Here is a 7,775-nt window from a genome sequence, read left to right as displayed (position 1 = left end):
ATACACACTTCACTTGTATCTTCTCCAAACAGACCTTGTTAATAAAATATGGGCAAAAAATCCCATGTCCATTATTTATGGGTAGCAAATCCTACACCCATGTGGATTGCTTTTGGACTGGAGTAATCTAATCAGTCTGATTAGAGAGGCTTTGAAAAAGGGCTATCTTTAGCTTTTCTTAATGTTATGCATCTTAATGTGTGCACCTATTGTGCTCCCTTGATGAACAACATGATGCAGTTGTCAGTCAGATTACTTAAAACAAGAAATGTGCAATCGCCCTACATTTGGGTGAAAGGTCCTGTCATATAACTTCCTGTGATGTCAAAATACGGTCAAATGGATTGCAACTTCATGACCCCATCCTTCTGATGTTTGTGAAAGGCCACTACTAACCACCTCATTCTCAATGAGCTGAGGGTGCCGAAACATGCAGAATACTTTGGTGTTGTGTACTTTCCCAGCACTGCCCTATTCTGATTTGACTTCCCAGCATAGAGCAGGAAACCCGGTGGCCAATCGGTTATGCATGGTTTTCTGCTCTTTGTAAGACATCCAAAGAATCCCTCTGGGCAACAGTATTATCATCTTGATTCTTTCAGACTCTGCACACATTTTATTTTCCAGCACAAAAGAAGGCCATGCATGCATGAATTAAAGATAATGATGGCCACCATTTTTTTCATGGTTGCCTGTATTACTGATTGACATCATCTTTTCCTGGTGTATATAAAGTTGATTCACACAGAATGAGGCATCCCCCAGATCCTGACTGAATCCGCATGCCATTCATTCCATCATGTGGTGACTCATAAGAGTGCTGCATGAAGTGACTGTACGTCGGACTATTGAAGAAGTACTCACCACATTTTTCGTTCTGCAGAACTCTTCCCATCTGCTAATACCGTTTCATTTTAGCTCGTTCTCTCAATTCTGAATGGATATAGAAATCTTTATTTTAATATGTCTCTTGTACAGTTAAGGCTCCGAAAGCCTTTGGTAGCTTGTAATCAATGCGGATAAATCTTACTAAGGTCTTGTTTCCGATTAATTAGAACAACTTGTGTCAAACATTCAAACCTGCACGTGGAAGATTGGTCTCAATTTCTTTTCTCATATTTCCCCTCCACGTGACATCATTTGCTACGTTATTTCCCAGATATTTATTTGAATTGAATCTGTTTCCAATGCTTTGAAGTCTGTATGAATGTTCTGCTTTCTAGAAAATCAAGGCAATACAAGTGTGAAACTTGAGCATAGATTTTCCTTGGCGGCCCTTGCAGTTCAGTACCTCATTATTTGTTGGCTTTGTGGAAAATGTATTACATGTTTGGGGATTTTGGAATATGTCATTTTGGTAACACAAAACAAAATCGAATGCATAATACAAACAATATCCTTTAGCTGTTTTATAATTCTTGTACAATAGGGGCCAGATTATAGAAACTTTGCACCGGTGCAAGTGCAATGTTGCACGGTATTAGCACTAGGGCAAAGTGTGCCCTATTTCTAAAAACATTTGAACATATTAGAACACTATTGCACCTCGACAAGTGCAGTTTGGCATGGTACTTGCACCAGGACAAAAATTGCCCTAGTGTAAAAAAGATACCCTTTCACTTCATGTTTGCATCAGGGCAAAGTTTGCCCTAGTGCTCGTACAATTCCGTATTAGCACTAGGGCAAACATTGCCCTGGTGCAAACATGTAGTGAAAATGCACATTTTTTGCACTAGGGCCACTTTTGTCCCAGTGCTTTCAATATGCCAAACTGCACTTGTTGAGGGGCAGTGATTTTTTAATGTGTCCCGGTGTTTTTTAAAAATAGGGCAAGCTTTGCCCTAGTGCTAATACTGTGTACAATTTGCCCTTGCACCGGTGCAAAGTTTCTGTAATCTGGCCTCTGAGCCTCAACAAATTATTGTCTTTGGTTATATTATTGAATTGTAACCATGCACAAATACTGGCAAACCAACATAATGATATTTTCTCGGAGAACATAGTGCCTCCTCTAATAGATCTCTCATCGAAACCAGATGTTTTATGTGAGCGGCAGTCAAAGTGCTGTCACCTTGCGTACACTGAAAAGTCAAAAAGTGTGTTATGTTTTTTGCTAGTTATCTTGACAAGTATGCTGTAAAATAAAAAAAAAAAAGAATTTTCATTGGTAATCCAGGTGGGACATATCTTTAACCATTGTTCAAAGATGTTTTGATAGCATTATCAGTGACATCATAAATATTATATTTCTACATGTAATGTACCATTTCATTTAATGGTAATAATAATTGAAGAATAACAAAAGAATTACTAACACACTTACACGATTTATTACACAATTGAACTCTGTATAGAAATATTTGCATCTTTTTGTGAAACAGATATGAATGCTTGTATCCCTAACCCCAAAATATGAGATACATGCAATTTGATGTGCTGTGTGTTAGTGTTACTTTAGTTGAAGTAATGGTAATAACAATGCTTTAATAAAGTACTGTGCACCTATCATCTGATTTATACATGTGATACTATTGCACTTTAGTTAGATTGTATTCCATCCGTGTAAGGCACTTTAATTGGAAGTGCATGCCTGGTGGTCGTTCACACTTGTGGATGTATTATGCTGTAATGATTAAAGGCCCCCTAATCTATGGCTAGGGCTAAATTGAGGATTACAAACACAATGCACCAATACCGACACATGGTGTGCTTATTGACAATGCAGGCACCTGAATGGGATACGGAAATGGAAGAAAGCAGGGGAGAGTACAGGACATGTGGCTGAGGAGGGATAGATGGTTAAATAATATGAGGATCTATAATTTAGCCTTATAAACATTATGAGGGGTAATGATTGTGGAAGAATTAGGCACACCCAAGCTATTTTCAGAGGCAACGCTGAGGGCAGGGAAGGGCAATTATCCCAAGCTATCATTACCCCTTGCTAGGTCTATAAGGTTATTAGCACATTTAATTGTTCAACCTCAAAGAAAAGTGAATTCTTTTAGGGTGACACTCAAGTAAGAATGTTTGGAATGAGGTCTAAATTTAAAGGCTGATTTCCAATCACTCTCATTAGCTGCAAGGATGTATGCAATGTTTTAGATTTGCAGTTGAAACATGAGTGGGCTGTAACTACATCAAGAAGAGATTGTAGATGTGCCTCTCCTGAAAGAGAAAATCATTACATAACTTGTTGCTCAAACGAAAAACATTTAAAAAGACATAAATATATGTGTGTAATTTATCAGGTTCCAACCATGCTGAAGACCACAGCTGGATGAGTTGAAATATGGATCCTTAACAAAGAATGAATAGTTGTAGTGACACAGGTGGTTGATGGGCCTTGGTCTGTGATGGATTATCTAAGCACCAAGCAAGGAGTGAGAATCTAACTTCCATAAACACCTCACACGACAGCGGATTGGTGCTTAGAAGAAGTTTACACCAGGATAGTACTTAAAAGCAGTTCCACTACACAATATAGAGGTGCAGATGGCATTCATGATTAAAAATGGCACGCAATTAGAAGGAATACGTATATTTTGTAATGCAATGCTTTTTCAGAAGACACATATTTGAAAGCAAATGTGTTAAGTATAGAGCACAAAACACGAAGAGCATGGTTTAGTTAAAAAATGGTGGGGAAAGGTAATGTTTATTTTTTAACACAATTATATGGCTACATTCCTAGGCTGCCTGTAAACAAGATGTAACTTGCATGGGAACAGTAGATTAATTAAATATGTATGTGTTCGTTATGAAAATGATGTAAACAGACAGAAGCCATTATACCACACACAGCCATAATCGTGGTAAGCATCAGAGCGTATGCAAAGAATTAATATTTCCATTATGAAATAACAATAAAGGCACATTTTCGATTGGTTAGTCCTGCCCAGTCTACTGGGCCACATGCAAAATGCATTGAGCTCCACTGGGAAGTAAACGCTGCTTCTATTCAAGAAATTAGAAAATTAACAGGACAGTCGTGCTCAGTTTTCTGGGCCAGACTCCAGAATGAGGGGGTAATTCATGGATTATTTGCGCCGAAAAAAACAGGATTTGTGTGCCATTCTGCCTGCAAATCGCCATTTGTTAAACAGAGATTTGCTGTCAAAATGGCGCACAAATCCGTTTTTTTTGGCGCAAATAATCCATGAATTACCCCCTAATTGTGTGCTGTTAATTATTTTAAGTTCAACGAACAGTAACCTAACTGTTCACCTGTGGAAACGAAAACACTACCATTCAGTTCACCAATATTGAAGCTGAGCCACATATGTTACGTTATTCATCCTATCATCTATATTAGCATCCTACCCCTGTTTGAATCAACATGTGTGGTCCCTCAAACACAAGATAATGGCATGTTTAACTTCACTTATACAATGAACTTTCTAGATCGTACCAGTGGTAAGCAAACAGTAAACAGTAGTGAATACGTTATCTCTAAAGAAGTCACTAGTAAAATAAGGAATGTCACAAAGCAAAACGTGAATTAAAATCATATATACAAACTTGTAGACATCAAAGACCCGAATAAATGACAACTATTAAGAAGAATCTACAAAAACCTCAACAGGAAAAATAATTATTTTGCTGAAAATAATTGGTGTGAACTTTCTAACTCACTAAAGTGATCAAATCAAGGATAACAGACATTCTAGAGGTTGATTGCCTTAACTCAAACTGAGATGGTAATTTTGTACATGGATGAATCAATGAAATCACGTGCTATGAGCACTGTAACAGTTATACAGTGAGTCAAGGCTCTGTGCAATATTGAATCACCCAGCTAAGTGAAGATACCGGTCCTGTGGGGGATGTTAACTAGACCATTGAAGAGATTTACGAGGTACTTATGTCACAGAACAGTTGGAAAGCCTGGGCTGGATACACTTCCAGTTGACTTCCTCAAGGTGGAACCCACTATATGGGTTCCATTCCTCTACCGCTTGTTCATAGTGGTCCCTGCTCAATCTAAATCCTGTAAATCCATCTACATGTCACGCACCCGCATGATTCGCGCTTGTGGTATCAATGGAGATTCCGACACCATTGAATGTTGCTGTCACTCTCACTGGCCGTTCAGAGCAGCCCTCTAGTCTTTCCCAACATGGCAGCACCCGGATTGCTTATAGCCAGCCGGCATCTGGCGGTCGGCGCATTGTAACCCTGTGGATTTCCTGCTTTGGGTTAGACGCTAGTTTTCCTGCTTTCTGGTGCCCTCGAGCCCTGTATGCTCTCTCTCCGCCCTTTCTCCCCCTGGCTCTCGCTCCACCCACTGTCTTCACGTGGCACCTCTTGGAGCCATTTCTGGGCTTCTCCCTTACTCTCTCTTTGCCTTTCTCTGTTTCCCGGTCTGGCTTTGCACTGCCCCTCCGTGCTCTGCCCTGTTTTCTCCTCGCTGCATTTCCTTTGCCTTTCTCCCGTGTTCTCTCACCTCGGAAAAGCTTACCCTCTTCCTGGGTGCCTTCTCTGTGGCTTCCCCCGGCTCTCCCAGGAGTCTCGTTTGCCTACTTTGGACTTACCCGATTTCCGGATAACGGTATTGAATCTGGTCGGATCTGTTCTGTGCGGACTTATTACTGCGCTGCTGGACACTAAGTGTTATTTGGGTCTCACCTTTCCTTGGAAGGATACTGCAGTATCTGAAAACTCCTACTTTGGAACACTCTCTTCACTGTACCATTGGAGCCCCGAATTCAAGAGTTTTTTTTCCACCAGGTTGGGCTTTTTCCTCTTACGTTTTCCTCAGGGAAGGGGTGACTAGCCCATACTTTCTATCGAGGAAGGGATAGTGGCTTCAATACGAGGAAGACCATATCTCTTCTAAAAAAAAGCAGACCACACGAAGGGGAAGAAGAGACAAAAACCCACGACAAGTTCCAGTGAAACAGGTGAGGGGGAACTGTCTGAATTAAGTGACAAACCAGGTGAAGCTTTGAATCCTGACACTACAAGAAGGGAGGTAGAGATGACCCAGCACATTACAGACCTATCTCTCTTCTTGATGCAATGGGGAAAGTATATGCAAAGTTTTTACTAAACCATCTTTGATAGAGGAAACCAATACAGTAAACCATCTTCAGCAGGATTTCAAACAATTAACACAAAATATCACTGATTTTGGTTATTCCTATTAATAGTGATGTATGTCACCTTAAGAATGCTTTGTCTTTATGTACTCTTGTGGATTTTGAAACCACGCTTGATGGAGTCTTTTGGATAGAACTGTGGGACCAATAACAAAAATGGATGTTCTGATTCTTGAACTTAGTTGTACTAAAGCCCTGTAGCATAATTACAAAGTAACAGTGCGATGGAGTTTGGCCGGAGAGGAAACTAGGGAATTCCAAGTTCAAAGAGGTGTTAGGTAACTGTGCAACCCTATTCTGTGTGTATGTTATTGTGCAGTAGCACCTGGAGCATTCCAAGTGCCAGATGGAATTACCAATAAACGCTCCCAGACCAAAATAACTAGACAGACTCAAATAATATGGCAAAATACTTCTTTATTATCAGATTAAATAAATTAGGGAATCCTGGTGAACAAACAGATTGCAGCTTACACACTAACGAATACATGTAGGTTACACGAAATCTTTACACCTCAATGTGCGTCAGCTATGACATCATCCCATGTGGCAAACAATGCAACCTATCCAAATGAGGGATTATTTAGGGGAACATACATACCTATATTTTGTTTAGGTGTTTGTAACACAACTATCTGCCCTATATCTGGTAGGCATGCCTTAAACAAACTCCAAAAATGCATAAACCTGATAAATAGCAGAATAGCAGCAGCAGTTTGGCTTCTGCAACAATGTATGGTCTATTGCTAAATAGGTCCTAATGATTACTTGGCATTCTCTCCCAACCTTGGACATTCCGCTCGTTAGCAGTACGTAAGTAAAACAAAATCAAGGTGCGAGAACAAAGTCAGACCACTGCCCACTTGGCCAATTAGCCTTTCAACTCTCATCAGTTAGGCCCTAAGCCAAATCTTTTATTTTGTAGCTCACCTTGCTGACTGTTCTCTTCCTCTGGACCTTTAAGGGAGTGAAGGCATATTGCTATCTTTTCCTGGAGCTTAATAAATAGGCCTTGGTTTCTGGTCTTGCACTGTGTGTGAGGAGACCATAATTTTGTCCATTCTGTGCTATTTAATTTGATTATACTGGGTGCTATTACTACTCTTGGCATCTGGAGACTTGGTTGCTCCGTCTTGCATATGTTTTTTGCATCTTTGATTGTTGAATGCTTGGCACTTGCAAATGTTCACTTTACTAAGAGAAATAAGTTGTGTGCATGTAGCTTATCCTCTTAAAGTTCTTTTGTTCATTCAGTTGAATCATGTGTTGGCATCCTTGATCACAAGCCAAACAGATATTCTTTGTTCCTTGCACAAAGCTGTTTTCCAGCTCCTGTCAGCAATGCAGCCATTGTCTCTCTGCTCCAGGCTTCTTGCTTACTACTTACTTTTCATCATGGCAGCTTCAACTGTGTTATATTTTCAATTGCAGCAAGCTTCTATATGTCTCATCTACCTTGTATTTCTGCATATGTAAATCTACGGATTCTTCTATCACTTATCTTCTCAGTGTATATGATTTCTTTGTATTTTCGTTTTGTTCACTTTGTTACTTCATTCATAGCTTCATTCTGTAAATTTGCATATCGTTTCATATTGCCCTTTTGTCTTCTCTTCATGACATTACGCTTGTTATATTTTACTTACAGCTCTTCTATATTCAATGCAGATATCA

The sequence above is a fragment of the Ambystoma mexicanum genome, chromosome 7p (genome assembly GCF_040938575.1).
Source record: "Ambystoma mexicanum isolate Mex_15411 chromosome 7p, UKY_AmexF1_1, whole genome shotgun sequence".
Lineage (NCBI taxonomy): Eukaryota > Metazoa > Chordata > Amphibia > Caudata > Ambystomatidae > Ambystoma > Ambystoma mexicanum.
The sequence above is the reverse complement of the archived record's forward strand: the minus strand, read 5'-3'. Positions refer to the sequence as shown.